Consider the following 15,861-nt stretch of genomic DNA (forward strand, 5'->3'; position numbering starts at 1 on the left):
TAGCGCGAGCGAGACATGTGTATGTCTGAACCAGGGAGATATAAAGTTTGAGAGAGATTGAGGAGCCCCGATAAGGATGAGTGGTGCGTCAGATAGCTAAGAGGGGGAAAGAGATATTCCATCCGCTCGATAATGTAGTGCATGTAATTTTTTTAGAAGTCAAACTTTGGAAACTTTGATCAGGTTTACACAAGTGTTATTTATATCTTCAATACCAAACATACATCATACGAAACTACATCTCATGGTGAATCTAATGGTATATGTTTGCCATTCCAGATGTAATTGTTTTTCTCCACGTACATGGTCAAACTTTGTGATGTTTGACTTTTCAATAAATCAATATGCTATGGACCGAGGAGAGTGCCTAAGTCGAGAGGGATCAAGTGTGTGTGAAGGAGAATGAGTAAGTGTGCAAAAAGAGTATGTGTGTGAAAGAGAAAGTGACAACAAACGATAAATTAGAGAGAGAGAGTGTTTTTTCATTTCTTAGGCGAACATATCACGCATGCATCTCCGAGATAGAAAAGCGAGGCGAGGAGATACACGAAGATAGCTAGTGTGTGATTGTTTGCAACGGAGAGAGACACCCCTATAGCACATGTCCAATAGAGGTCTGGCCAACAAGGAACAAAGGTCGAGAGGGACACATGGAGAACATGGATGCATGGGGAGGGCGAGAGGGTGTGTTTGTGATAGAGAGACCCCCTCGAGATCGTGAGGGGACTATATGGGTGGGAGATTGAGGGAGGTGCGTGCGCGATATAAAGATGCCTCGAGAGAAATCGAGATATGCATGTGTATGTTGTTGGAAATATTCCCTAGAGGCAATAATAAAATGGTTATTATTATATTTCCTTGTTCATGATAATTGTCTATTGTTCATGCTATAATTGTATTAACCAGAAACCGTAATACATGTGTGAATACATAGACCACAACATGTCCCTAGTAAGCCTCTAGTTGACTAGCTCGTTGATCAATAGATGGTTATGGTTTCCTGACCATGGACATTGGATGTCATTGATAACGGGATCACATCATTAGGAGAATGATGTGATGGACAAGACCCAATCTTAAGCGTAGCACAAGATCGTAAAGTTCATTTGCTAGAGCTTTTCTAATGTCTAGTATCATTTCCTTAGACCATGAGATTGTGCAACTCCCGGATACTGTAGGAATGCTTTGGGTGTACCAAACGTCACAACGTAACTGGGTGGCCATAAAGGTGCACTACAGGTATCTCCAAAAGTGTCTGTTGGGTTGGCACGAATCGAGACTGGGATTTGTCACTTCGTATGACGGAGAGGTATCTATGGGCCCACTCGGTAATGCATCATCATAATGAGCTAAATGTGACTAAGGAGTTAGCCACATGATCATGCATTACAGAACGAGTAAAGAGACTTGCCGGTAACGAGATTTAACGAGGTATAGGGATACCGACGATCGGATCTCGGGCAAGTAACATACCGATAGACAAAGGGAATTGTATACGGGATTGATTGAATCCCCGACATCGTGGTTCATCCGATGATATCATTGTGGAACATGTGGGAGACAATATGGGTATCCAGATCCCGCTATTGGTTATTGGCCGGAGAGATGTCTCGGTCATGTCTGCATGGTTCCCGAACCCGTAGGGTCTACACACTTAAGGTTCGGTGACGCTAGAGTTGTTATGGGAAATAGTATGTGGTTACCGAAGGTTGTTCGGAGTCCCGGATGAGATCCCGGACGTGACGAGGAGTTCCGGAATGGTCCGGAGGTGAAGATCGATATATTGGACGAAGGGTATTGGAGTCCGGAATTGTTCCGGGGGTACCGGGTGACGACCAGCGTGTCCGAAAGGGGTTTCGGAGGCCCCGACAAGTGTTGGGGGGCTTATGGGCCAAGGGGAAGGGGTGCACCAGCCCACTAAGGGGCTGTGCACCCCTCCCACCCCATCTCACGTAACCAGGAGAGGTGGGGGTGCCTCCCCTAGGGCAGCCGCCCCTCCTAACTTGGGGGGCAAGTCTCCTAGGGGTGGGGGCGCCCAAAACCTATCTAGGGTTCCCTCCCTGGCCGCCGCCCCTCCCCTAGATGGAATCTAAAGGGGTCGGCCCCCTCTGCCCTTCTCATATAAATAGTGGGGATGGGAGGGCTGCCAGACGATACACACCCTTCCCCTGGCGCAGCCCCTCCCCCTCTCCTACACCTCCTCCTCCTCCGTAGCACTTGGCGAAGCCCTACCGGAGAACCACGAGCTCCATCACCACCACGCCGTCGTGCTGTCGGAGTTCTCCCTCAACTTCTCCTCTCCCCTTGATAGATCAAGAAGGAGCAGACGTCCCCGGGCTGTACGTGTGTTGAACGTGGAGGCGCCGTTGTTCGGCGCTTAGATCGGAATTGACCGCGATCTGAATCGATGCGTGTACGACTCCACCAACCGCGTTCTTGTAACGCTTCCGCTTAGTGATCTTTAAGGGTATGAAGATGCTCTCCCTCTCTCTCGTTGCTAGTATCTCCTAGATTGATCTTGGTGACACGTAGGAAATTTTTGAATTATTGCAACGTTCCCCAACAGTGGCATCATGAGCTAGGTCTATGCGTAGATTCTATGCATGAGTAGAACACAAAGTAGTTGTGGGTGATGATTTGGTCAATTTGCTTACTGTTACTAGTCTTATCTTGATTCGGCGACATTATGGGATGAAGCGGCCCAGACCGACCTTACACGTACACTTACGTGACTGGTTCTGATAACCCACAAGGATAGGGGATCGCAACAGTTTTTGATAAGTAAGAGTGTCGAACCCAACAAGGAGCTAAAGGCAGAACAAATATTCCCTCAAGTTCTATCGACCACCGATTCAAATCTATGCACGCTTGATGTTCGCTTTACCTAGAACAACTATGAAACTAGAAGTACTTTGTAGGTGTTGTTGGATAGGTTTGCAAGATAATAAAGAGCACGTAAATAAAAAGTAGGGGCTGTTTAGATAAAGACACAACTAAATTAGTTTTAGTAGAGAGCTTTTTGTTACGGGAAAGTTGTTTGTCCCTAGGCAATCGATAACTAGACCGGTAATCATTATTGCAACTTTATATGAGGGAGAGGCATAAGCTAACATACTTTCTCTACTTGGATCATATGCACTTATGATTGGAACTCTAGCAAGCATCCGCAACTACTAAAGATCATTAAGGTAAAACCCAACCATAGCATTAAAGCATCAAGTCCTCTTTATCCCATATGCAACAACCCCCTTACTCGGGTTTGTGTTTCAGGCACTCACGCAACCCACTATAAGCGAATCATGAACGTATTGCAACACCCTACAGCGGGGATCCCTCACGCTTGCGCGACACGGAGAGCACCATAGGACAGCACCAATAATAAAACATGCAACTCAAACCAATCTTGATCATCAAATAGCCCATAGGACAAAACAGATCTACTCAAACATCATAGGATAGCCACACATCATTGGGAAATAATATATAGCGTTGAGCACCATGTTTAAGTAGAGATTACAATGGGTAAGAGAGAGGTTACACCGCTGCATAGAGGGGGGAAGAGTTGGTGATGATGGCGGTGAAGTTGTTGGTGAAGATTGCGGTGATGATGATGGCCACGGCAGCGTTCCGGCGCCACCAGAAGAGAAGGGGCCCCTTTGTCTTCTTCTTCCTTGACCTCCTCCCTAGATGGGAGAAGGGTTTTCCCTCTGGTCCTTGGCCTCCATGGCGTGGAAGGGGCGAGAGCCCCTCCGAGATTGGATCCGTCTCTCTCTCTCTCTATTTCTGCGTTCTCAGATTCTACCCTTTCACCGTTTCTTATATTCCCGGAGATCCGTAACTCCGATTGGGCTGAAATTTTAACACGATCTCTATACAGATATTAGCTTTCTTCCAGCGAAAGAAGGGCACCAACCGCCTTACAGGGTGGCCACGAGGGTCAGGGGCACGCCCCCTGCCTCGTGGGCCCCTCGAGCATTGTCTCGCGTTGATTTCACTTCCAAAAATCACATATATTCCAAAAAAAATCTCCATCCGTTTTTATCCCGTTTGGACTTTGTTTGATATGGATTTTCTGCGAAACAAAAAACATGCAACAAAAAGGAACTGGCACTGGGCACTGGATCAATATGTTAGTCCCAAAAATAGTATAAAAAGTTGCCAAAAGTATATAAAAGTTGTAGAATATTGGCATGGAACAATCAAAAATTATAGATACGACGGAGACGTATCAGCATTCCCAAGCTTAATTCCTGCTCGTCCTCGAGTAGGCAAATGATAAAAAAGATAATTTTTGATGTGGAATGCTACCTAGCATAATCTTGATCACATATCTAATCATGGCATGAATATTAAGACACGAGTGATTCAAAGCAATAGTCTATCATTTGACATAAAAACAATAATACTTCAAGCCTACTAATAAAGCAATCATGTCTTTTCAAAATAACATGGCCAAAGAAAGTTATCCCTACAAAATCATATAGTCTGGCTATGCTCCATCTTCACCACACAAAATATTCACATCATGCACAACCACGATGACAAGCCAAGCAATTGTTTCATACTTTTGACGTTCTCAAACCTTTTCAACTTTCACGCAATACTTGAGCGTGAGCCATGGACATAGCACTATAGATGGAATAGAATGGTGGTTGTGGAGAAGACAAAAAGGAGAAGATAATCTCACGTCAACTAGGCGTATCAACGGGCTATGGAGATGCCCAGCAATAGATATCAATGTGAGCGAGTAGGGATTTCCATGCAACGGATGCACTAGAGCTATAAGTGTATGAAAGCTCAAACTAAAACTAAGTGGGTGTGCATCCCACTTGCTTGCTCATGAAGACCTCGGGCGTTTGAGGAAGCCCATCATTGGAATATACAAGCCAAGTTCTATAATGAAAATTCCCACTAGTATATGAAAGTGATAACTCAAGAGACTCTCTATATGAAGAACATGGTGCTACTTTGAAGCACAAGTGTGGTAAAAGGATAGTAACATTGCCCCTTCTCTCTTTTTCTCTCATTTTTTTATTTTTTTATTTTTTTTATTTTTTGGGGCCTTCTCTTTTTTGTGGCCTTTCTCTCTTTTTTTTGTTCGTCCGGAGTCTCATCCTGACTTGTGGGGGAATCATAGTCTCCATCATCCTTTCCTCACTGGGGAAATGCTCTAATAATGATGATCATCACACTTTTATTTACTTACAACTGAATATTACAACTTGATATCTAGAAAAAAGATATGACTCTATATGAATACCTCCGGCGTTGTACCCGGATGTGCAATGATCTAGCGTAGCAATGATATCAAAAAACGGACAAGCCATGAAAACAACATGCTAGCTATCTTACAATCATGCAAAGCAATATGACAATGAATGCTCAAGTCATGTATATGATGATGATGGAAGTTGCATGGCAATATATCTCGGAATGGCTATGGAAATGCCATTATAGGTAGGTATGGTGGCTGTTTTGAGGAAGGTATATGGTGGGTTTATGGTAACGGCGAAAGTTGTGCGATACTAGAGAGGCTAGCAATGGTGGAAGGGTGAGAGTGCGTATAATCCATGGACTCAACATTAGTCATAAAGAACTCACATACTTATTGCAAAAATCTATTAGTCATCGAAACAAAGTACTACACGCATGCTCCTAGGGGGATAGATTGGTAGGAAAAGACCATCGCTCGTCCCCGACCGCCACTCATAAGACAATCAATAAATAAATCATGCTCCGACTTCGTTACATAACGGTTCACCATACGTGCATGCTACAAGAATCACAAACCCCAACACAAGTATTTCTACTAATCCACAACTACCCACTAGCATGACTCTAATATCACCATCTTTATATCGCAAAACTATTGCAAGGAATCAAACATATCATATTCAGTGATCTACAAGTTTTATGTAGGATTTTATGACTAACCATGTGAATGACCAGTTCCTGTCATCTCTCTAAATAGATATAAGTGAAGCAAGAGAGTTTAAATCTTTCTACAAAAGATATGCCCACGCTCTATGATAATCCCCAAGTGCAGGGAATCATCGTAGCAATTTACAAAGGTGGAAGTGATAAGTACGGAGTGTCGAACCCACAAGGAGCTAAAGGTAAGATCAATGTTCTCTCAAGCCCTATCTGCCACTGATACAACTCTACGTACACCAAACGTTTGCTTCCAACTAGCAACGAGAAATAAAACTAGGTTGTGGGTATGAAGAGGATAACTTTGTATGATATCGGAGAGCTAAAATATAAAAGTAGGTTCTATTATCATGAAGTTAGAATATATTACTAAATATTATAAATAGCGAGTGAGGAATAATGGTGGACAGGTGTGCGGAATTGTCCTAGGCAATCGTTAACAAGACCGGTAATCACTATTGCAGTTTCATATGAGGGAGAGGCATAAGCTAACATACTTTCTCTACTTGGATCATATGCACTTATGATTGGAACTCTAGCAAGCATTCACAACTACTAAAGATCATTAAGGTAAAACCCAACCATAGCATTAAAGAATCAAGTCCTCTTTATTCCCATACGCAACAACCCCCTTACTCGGGTTTGTGTTTCAGTCATTCACCAACCCACTATAAGCGAAGCATGAACGTATTGCAACACCCTACAGCGGGAATCCCTCACGCTTGCGCGACACAGAGGGCACCATAGGACAGCACCAAAGTAAAACACACAACTCATACCAATCTAGATCATAAATCAGCCCAAAGACAAAGGATAAGTACTCAAAACATCATAGTATGGCAACACATCATTGGATCATAATATGTGGCATAAAGCACCATGTTCAAGTAGGGATTACATCGGGGTGCGGGAGAGTGGACCGTGTAAAAGAGATGAGGGTGATGATGATGATGGTGATGTTGATGAAGACGATCACCGCGGCGATGATTCCCCTCCCGATGGCACTCCGGTGCCACCGAGAGAGAGGAGGAGAGGTTCTCCCCCTTGTGCATCCTCCTCCATGGCCTCCCCCCTAGATGGGGAGAGGTTCTCCCTCTGGTCCTTGGCCTTCATGGTGATGATGGCCCCTCCGGGATCCTCCTCCATGCCCTCCGGTGATGATGGCCCCCTCCGGCAGGGTGCCAGAGAGGGCCTATATTGGTTTTCAGTGGCTACGGAGGCTTCTGGCGGTGGAACTCCCGGTCTAGGTTAATTTTCCGAGGTTTCTGTATTTATAGGAATTTTTGGCGTCGGTCTCACGTCAAGGAGGTGCCCGAGGCGTCCACAAGGCAGGGGCCCACGCCCAGGGGGTGGGCGCGCCCCCCACCCTTGTGGACAGCCCGGGACTCTTCTGGCCCAACTCTTTTACTCCGGGGTCTTCTTTTGGTCCATAAAAAATCGTCAAAAATTGGCATGTTAATTGGACTCCGTTTGATATTCCTTTTCTGTAAAACTCAAAAACAAGGAAAAGCAGAAACTGGCACTGGGCTCTAGGTTAATAGGATAGTCGCAAAAACCATATAAAATAGCATATAAATGCATATAAAACATCCAAGGTTGATAATACAATAGCATGAATACTTCATAAATTATAGATACGTTGGAGACGTATCAGCATCCCCAAGCTTAATTCCTGCTCGTCCTCGAGTAGGTAAATGATAAAAGAAATAATTTATGAAGTGTGAATGCTAGCAAGTGCATAAGTTTCATCAATGATAGTTCCAATCACTTTTTCTAGCATCATTATATATCATAACAGTAGCTCATTTTCATAAAACTTTTCATGATCAAGTAACAAGCTATTCACATGTTCAAGTATAGATCATAAACTCTCTTGAAACTAACAAACTATTTTCTCAGTCATCAAACAATTGCAATTCACCTTACTTTCGGGAAGGGTCTATGTCAGAGATTTGATTTAGCAAACTCCACATACTCAACTATCATTTAGTCTTTCACAATTGCAGACACTCACGTGATATTTATGGGTTCAAAGTTTTAATCGGACACAGAGAACGATAGGGGCTTATAGTTTTGCCTCCCGACGTTTTACCTCAAGGGTAATGTCAACAACAATAGTTCATGAAAACTTACATCCAATTGGATATATATATTAGGATCTTTCCAACACAATGTGCTTGCCAAAGGATAAAATGTAAAAGGGAAAGGTGAAGATCACCATGACTCATGCATAATGGTAGACGATAAAAGTAAAAGATAGGCCCTTCACAGAGGGAAGCAGTGGTTGTCATGCGCTTTTATGGTTGGATGCACAAAATCTTATGCAAAAGAACGTTACTTTATATTGCCACTTGTGATATGGACCTTTATTATGCAGTCCGTTGCTTTTATTTCTTCCACATCACATGATCGTATAAAGCTTATTTTCTCCACATTAATAGATCATACATATTCAGAAGGCAATTTTTATTGCATGCACCGATGACAACTTACTTGAAGGATCTTACTCAATCCATAGGTAGGTATGGTGGACTCTCATGGCAATACTAGTTTAAGGAATGTTTGGAAGCACAAGTAGTATCTCTACTTGGTGCAAAGAATTTGGCTAGCATGAGGGGGAAAAGCAAGCTCAACATGTTGGATGATCCAAGACAATATACTTTATTTCGGATATAAGAAAACATAACCCATTACGTTGTCTTCCTTGTCCGACATCAACCTTTTAGCATGTCATATTTTAATGAGTGCTCACAATTACAAAAGATGTCCAAGATAGTATATTAATATGTGAAATCTCTCTTCCTTCAATATTCTTTCATGAATTGTTCAAGTGACCAATTCTACGTTTGCTAACTTTCAATAAGTTTACTACCTATACTTATTCTATGTGAAGTCATTACTCCCCATGGTATAAGCATATGAAACATATATAAATTCATATTTATGATGTTCAATTATTCAACCATTTACTCATAGGATATACGTGAAGCATGTGAGTAAATGACAAACTACTCCAAAAGATAATAGTGAAGGACACTGAGTAGTCAAATAATTAACTAGCCATGGGAGGATTCTTTTTCATTTAATATTTCATATCCAATGATTTTATTCAAACGACAAGTAAAATTGAAAATACGCTCCAAGAAAAACACATATCATGTGACGAATAAAAATATAGCTCCGAGTAAGGTATACCGACAGTTTTGAAAACGAAAGAGGGGATGCTTTCCGGGGCATCCCCAAGCTTAGGCGCTTGAGTCTTCCTTGAATATTACCTTGGGGTGCCTTGGGCATCCCCAAGCTTAGGTTCTTTCTACTCCTTATTCTCCTCATATCGATATCTCACCCAAAGCTTGAAAACTTCAATCACACAGAACTTAATGGAACTTTGTGAGATAGGTTAGTATGATAAAGAGTAAACCATTCACCTTGGTACTGTCAAATACAAAGATCATAATTGTTCTCACACAATGCCTACTATACCATATTATTTCTACAATTTATATTGAGAAATATAAGTCATAGGAACTAGAAAACAAGCAAACTATGCAATGAGAACAGAATCTGTCAGAGACAGAACAGTTTGTAATAATCTGAACACTAACCATACTTCTGCTACTCAAAAAATTATGAACTAAACTGGTGGACGTGACGAATTTGTCTATTAATCTTCTGCAAAAAGAATCAGCACCAAAGCACTCTTCTGTAAAAAAGGCAGCGAATCTCGTGAGCACAAAGTTTCTGTTTTTTACAGCAAGATCACATTAACTTTCACCCAAGTCTTCCCAAAGGTCTTACTTGGCACTTCATTGAAACAAAAGCTATGAAACATGATTACTACAGTATCTTAACCATGATAACACACAAAAACAGTAAGGGTAAATATTGGGTTGTATCCCAACAAGCACTTTTCTTTAATGGCTTTTAGCTAGGCATGATGATTTCAATGATGCTAACATAAAAGATAAGAATTAAAACATAAAGGGAGCATCATGAAGAATATGACTAGCATATTTAATTCTAACCCACTTCCTATGCCTAGGGATTTTGTGAGTACATAATTTATAGGAGCAAGAATCAACTAGCATAGGAAGGCAAAACAAGTATAACTTCAAAACTTTAAGCACATAGAGAGGAAAACTTGATATTATTGCAACTCCTACAAGCATATGTTCCTCCCTCATAATAATTTTCAGTAGCATCATGAATTAATTTAACAATATAACCATCACATAAAGCATTCTTTTCATGCTCTACAAGCATAGAAATTTTTCTACTCTCCCAATAAGCAAAATTCTTCTTATTCGGAATAGCGGGATCACTAGTTCCTAAAGTTGACACTCTTCCAAACCCTCTTTAGATGATAGTATTATTCATACTCCAAAATATATAAGTGAAGTTCATGGAGCATTCTATAATTAATATAAACTAACAAATATCCAAGCTCAAAATGTATAAGTGAAGCACACGAAGCATTCTATAAAACCATACTCAAAAGATTTAAGTGAAGCATAAAGAGCAATTCTATAAGATCATACTTAAAAGATATAAGTGAAGCACACGAAGTACTAGCATGGTTCTTTAAAGAGAAAGAAAAACACAAAGGACACAAATCATGTGAACAAAACAAAAACCGAGGTATACTGATAATTGTTGAAGAAGAAAGATGGGATGCCAACCGGGGCATCCCCAAGCTTAGATGCTTGAGTATCCTTAGAATATTTACTTGGTGTGCCTTGGTAATCCCCAAGCTTAGATGCTTGAGTATCCTTAGAATATTTACTTGGTGTGCCTTGGAAATCCCCAAGCTTGAGCTCTTGCCTCTCTTTATTCTTCTCACATCGGTAACTCCTCGTTCTTCGAACACTTCATCCACAAAAAACTTAACAAAAACTTTGTGAGATCCGTTAGTATAATAAAGCAAATCACTACCTTTAGGTACTGTTGCAAACTCATTCCAATTTCATATTAGAACTATATATACTGTAATACAACTTCACCATGGTTCATACCCCCCCCCCCCCCGATACTACCCATAGATTCATCAAAATAAGCAAACAACACACGAAAAACAGAATCTGTCTAAAACAGGACAGTCTGTAGTAATCTGGAGGTTTGGTAAACTTATGTAACTTCAAAAATTATGAAATAAATTTGAAAATTTGAAAAAATTATAAATAAGTAATGTTAAAAAAGTTTCAGATCCATTTGACTTTCCAGTAAAAAATGTAAAATCACGCTCTACAGCCAAAGTTTCTGTTTTTATTCTGCACATAGTAAACAAGCAATCTAATCATCCTAGAACCAAGGCTTGGCACATTATTTTTATAATACAATGTGTATATATAAGGGGATAATTATTTACAGAGAAACTTCCATGAAAAATTCTACATTGTTTCTGTGAGCATGAACACAAGTGCTCAAGGTCGACTCTCACTTCTTCAATGCATAACTTTCCAATCACTTCTCTTTTTGAAAAACTTTTTAGGCATGAGAGGCAAGTTTTTTTTTTGGTATTTTCATTCTTTTAATTTTTTTTGTATGTTTCACCCACAACTAAACATAAACAAAAAGGAAAAACAAAATCTACTTAGTGAAGAAAGCAAACAAGCACACACGAGAATATCAACCCCACGCTATTGCTCCCCGGCAACGGCGCCAGAAAAGAGCTTGATAATCCCCAAGTGCAGGGAATCATCGTAGCAATTTCCAAAGGTGGAAGTGGTAAGTATGGAGTGGAGAACCCACAAGGAGCTAAAGGTAAGATCAATATTCTCTCAAGCCCTATCTGCCACTGATACGACTCTACGTACACCGAACGTTTGCTTCCAACTAGCAACGAGAAATAAAACTAGGTTGTGGGTATGAAGAGGATAACTTTGTATGATATCAGAGAGATAAAATATAAAAGTAGGTGCTGTTATCATGAAGTTAGAATATATTACTAAATATTATAAATAGCGAGTGTGGAATAATGGAGGATCGGTGTGCGGAATTGTCCTAGGCAATAGTTAACAAGACCGGTAATCACTATTGCAGTTTCATATGAGGGAGAGGCATAAGCTAACATACTTTCTCTACTTGGATCATATGCACTTATGATTGGAACTCTAGCAAGCATCCGCAACTACTAAAGATCATTAAGGTAAAACCCAACCATAGCATTAAAGCATCAAGTCCTCTTTATTCCCACACGCAACAACCCCCTTACTCGGGTTTGTGTTTCAGTCACTCACCAACCCACTATAAGGGAATCATGAACGTATTGCAACACCCTACAGCGGGAATCCCTCACGCTTGCGCGACACGGAGGGCACTACAGGACAGCACCAAAGTAAAACATACAACTCATACCAATCTAGATCATAAATCAGCCCAAAGACAAAGGATGACTACTCAAAACATCATAGGATGGCAACACATCATTGGATCATAATATGTGGCATAAAGCACCATGTTCAAGTAGGGATTACATCGGGGTGCGGGAGAGTGGACTGCGTAAAAGAGATGAGGGTGATGATGATGGTGATGTTGATGAAGACGATCACCGCGGCGATGATTCCCCTCCCGATGGCACTCTGGTGCCACCGAGAGAGAGAGGAGGAGAGGTTCTCCCCCTTGTGCTTCCTCCTCCATGGCCTCCCCCCTAGACGGGGAGAGGTTCTCCCTCTGGTCCTTGGCCTTCATGGTGATGATGGTCCCTCCGGGATCCTCCTCCATGCCCTCCGGTGATGATGGCCCCCTCCAGCAGGGTGCCAGAGGGCCTAGATTGGTTTTCGATGGCTACGGAGGCTTCTGGCGGTGGAACTCCCGATCTAGGTTAATTTTCCGAGGTTTCTGTATTTATAGGAATTTTTGGCGTCGGTCTCACATCAAGGAGGTGCCCGAGGCGTCCACGAGGCAGGGGCCCACTCCCAGGGGGGTGGGTGCGCCCCCCACCCTTGTGGACAGCCTGGGACTCTTCTGGCCCAACTCTTTTACTCCGTGGGTCTTCTTTTGGTCCATAAAAAATCGTCAAAAATTGGCACGTTAATTGGACTCCGTTTGATATTCCTTTTCTGTAAAACTCAAAAACAAGGAAAAACATAAACTGGCATTGGGCTCTAGGTTAATAGGTTAGTCCCCAAAACCATATAAAATAGCATATAAATGCATATAAAACATCCAGGGTTGATAATATAATAGCATGAATACTTCATAAATTATAGATACGTTGGAGACGTATCACTCCAACAAATATAAGTGAAGCAAAAGAGCATTCTACAAATGGCGGTTTTCTATGTAAAGAGAAACAGACAATCCAAACTTCAAATGATATAAGTGAAGCACATGAAGCATTCTATAAAGCCATACTCAAAAGATCTAAGTGAAGTGCAAAGAGCATTCTGTAAATCAACCAAGGACTATCTCATACCAGCATGGTGCATAAAATAAAAGTGAAAACTAAATGCAAAAGACGCTCCAAGATTTGCACATATCGCATGAACGAAACGAATCTGAAAACATACCGATATTTGTTGAAGAAAGAGGGGATGCCTTCCGGGGCATCCCCAAGCTTAGACACTTGCGTCTCCTTGAATATTTACTTGGGGTGCCATGGGCATCCCCAAGCTTGATCTCTTGCCTCTCTTCCTTCTTCTCACATCGAGACCTTCTCGATCATCGAACACTTCATCCACACAAAACTTCAACAAAAAACTCGGTAAGATCCGTTAGTATAATAAAGCAAATAACTACTCTAAGTACTGTTGCAAACCAATTCATATTTTGTTTTTGCATTGTGTCTACTGTAATATAACTTTTCCATGGCTTAATCCACCGATATAAATCGTTAGTTTCATCAAAACAAGCAAACTATGCATCAAAAACAGAATCTGTCTAAAACAGAACAGTCTGTAATAATCTGAACATTCACCATACTTCTGATACTTGAAAAATTCTGCCAAAATTAGGAAAAATAAACAATTGGTATAGAAATATAGTGCAAAAATAATCAGAACCATTTGACATTCCAGTAAAAAAATGTAAAATCGCGCACTACAGCCAAAGTTTCTGTCCTACACTGTACAAACCAACAAGCAAAGTAAACATCCTAAAGGCAAACCTTGGCACATTATTTTTATAATACAATAGAATTGTACAAGGGGATAATTATTTTTTTGAAAAGTTTCTGTAATCAAGATTCACAAAGTTGCCGTGAGCATGAACAAAGTTCAAGGTGCTCTCACACTTCAACAATGCTTGTCTTTCTCACTTTCACTTCCTTTTTGAAAAAGTTTTGGGTTCCCCTCTTTATTTTATTTTGTTTTTAAAATATATAAAATCACTCAACATAAATAAATTACTCTCTAAAACTTCCGGGTTGCCTCCCTGGCAGCGCTTTCTTTAAAGCCATTAAGCTAGGCATATAGTGCTCAAGTAATGGATCCACCCGGATCCCAAGGTATATCAAAGCCAATTTTAATTAACAATGATTTGTAATTTAGTAGTGAGCACAAAGTAACATATATAATGTAATGACGAAGTCTAACTCTCTTCCTATGCATCGGCATGTCATAAAAGAACAATTCATGCACACACAGTAAAGGCCAATGCATAGTATAAACAATTTCTTGCAATTTTGTTGTATTGGAAACATAAAGAGGCGGAGATGTAGTTCCTCTCTCATAATAATTGCAAGTAGGAGCAGCAAGCACATGCATATTATAGTCATCAAAATCATCATGTGCAACGGTAAAAGGCAACCCATCAATATAATCCTTAATAAGGGCAAACTTCTCCGATATAGTGTAGTCAGGAGAATTCAAAAAGACAATAGGACTATCATGTGTGGGTGCAATAGCAACAATTTCATATTTAACATAAGGAACTATAGCAAGTTCATCTCCATAAGCATAATTCATATTAGCATCTTGGCCACAATCATAGCAAGCATCATCAAAAAGGGATATTTCAAGAGAATCAACGGGATCATAACAATCATCATAGCAATCATCCTTCGGTAAGCACAAAGGGAAATTAAACAATGTATGAGTTGAATAGTTACTCTCATTAGAAGGTGGGCACGGGTATCTAATCTGCTCTTCCTCCTTTTGTTCTTCACTCTCCTCTTCATCTTTTTCATCCAATGAGCTCACAGTTCCATCAATTTCTTCTTCCATAGACTCCTGCAAAATATTGGTCTCTTCTTGGACAGCGGGGTAGTCCTCAATATATGGTTCAACATAGGCATTAGAAGCATAATTATCATAGCAATATTTAAGTATGTCAAAATTTTCAGATTTGTAAAGAGTAGCATCATACGTTTCAATCAAAGAAGCAATTTCATAAGCACCCTTAAAAGCAACAAATTCTTCAATTTGTTGAACATCATAGTAACTATAAACACCCTTAGCATATGAAGATACGATTTCATTATCACTAAACTCACATTGATAGGGAAGGTGTTTCTTAGGGTTTTCAGAACAACAAGTAATATCATATACTTCGCATAAATTCCAAGCATAGCATTGCAAACGATGAATTTGACCCAGTAAAATTTTCCCTTCTTCAGATATTCGGTGTCGCACATAACAAGAATGCTCATCTAAATATTTTCCCTCAACTAAGCTAGTTGGGGTTTCAGCACGAGCACAAAGGGATCGAAGATGATCCAAGTAATAAGCTTCAGCAGTGTGATAGATTTTGAGTGGCTCTTCAACCATTGGTTTAGTAGGTACAACTAATTTTTTGGTATTTTGCATTTCCTACCCATAACTAAAGATAGAAAACAACTAAGGACAACAAATAAAAATTACTTACTAATAAAGCAAACAAGCACACACGAGAATATTCACCCCACGCTATTGCTCCCCGGCAACAGCGCCAGAAAAAGGTCTTGATAACCCACAAGTATAGGGGATCGCAACAGTTTTCGATAAGTAAGAGTGT

Source organism: Triticum urartu, chromosome 3, assembly GCF_003073215.2.
Source record: "Triticum urartu cultivar G1812 chromosome 3, Tu2.1, whole genome shotgun sequence".
Taxonomy (NCBI): domain Eukaryota; kingdom Viridiplantae; phylum Streptophyta; class Magnoliopsida; order Poales; family Poaceae; genus Triticum; species Triticum urartu.